We start from the raw sequence: 1092 nt of genomic DNA on the forward strand, positions 1-1092 counted from the left end.
GCTCCCTGGAGCCGAGTGTCAGCATCTTCTCAGGGACAGGTAAGGAGACTGAGGTCCAGAATGGGGCAGTGGCTTGCCTCAAGTGGCATCGCCAAAGAGATGAACTCAGCGGAGAGCTGAGCTTTGGGGTTGTTCACCCCACGACTTGGACTTATATTCCCCCAATGATGAAGAGAGGGAGCTAGCAAAGCCTCTGGCCTTCCTCAGTCACATTGGGGACTTTACAGTTCAGAGAGGAGGCTGGTCACACCAGAGTTTATCCCCAGACTCCCAGGGCACCCTGTGGCTTCTCACCCAGCTCCACCCAGTACTGGTTTTCTCTGATGCTCCAAAACAGCGAAAAGGCAAAGCTGCAGGCTTTCCTTGTCCTGGCATCCATCTCTTGCTAGAACTAGGGGAACACAACCCACTCCACAGCGTCTAGGGTTGTGTAGATGTGTCCACATGCCACTTGGTAATACAAGCAAATTCTGGCTGGAGAAATTTGCCTCTCAGGGCAGTTCAGGAGAAATGAGGCGGTACCTGGTAAACTGAGGCACAGGTGAAGCTACTACCCTGCGAGTTGCACCCGGCCCACTGCTGCACTCCTGCCCGGGCGGGCAGCCATGCGTCCTGGCACGGAGGCTGAGCACCGCCACCCCCTTTCCAGCCGAGCTTCGGGGTCTCTGCCTCTCCTCCTCCTGATCTTTCCGGGGCTCCCTAAACCCTACCCAGGCCGCTAGCCTTGATAGCTGTCCCATCTCTTTCTTAACTGCCCCGTCTTTCTGTCCTGCTTGCCTCTGTGCTCTCCGGCACGTCAGGGCCCGCTGACTCCCGCGCCTCTGTCGGTTGCTCTCTGCGCACGTCTCGGTGTCCCTGGCATCCTCACGTCACTGTCTCGCATCTTGTGTGGCCCTCGCTGTCTCGCTGTAGACCCTCTCTCACCTCTCTCTCGATCCCTCAGCTCCCATCCCCGGGGGTCTTGTCTCCCGAGCTCTCCGGCTCGATCCTTCTTGGGCGTGCGCTCCGCTGGGTCTCCCTCTGTCTGGGACGCTCGGCCCCTCTCCCGGCCCCCTCCCGCCTGCCACCCTCCCATCTCTGGCCCTCCCTCGG

Source organism: Neophocaena asiaeorientalis, unplaced genomic scaffold (genome assembly GCF_003031525.2).
Source record: "Neophocaena asiaeorientalis asiaeorientalis breed wild unplaced genomic scaffold, Neophocaena_asiaeorientalis_V1.1 scaffold558, whole genome shotgun sequence".
NCBI lineage: Eukaryota > Metazoa > Chordata > Mammalia > Artiodactyla > Phocoenidae > Neophocaena > Neophocaena asiaeorientalis.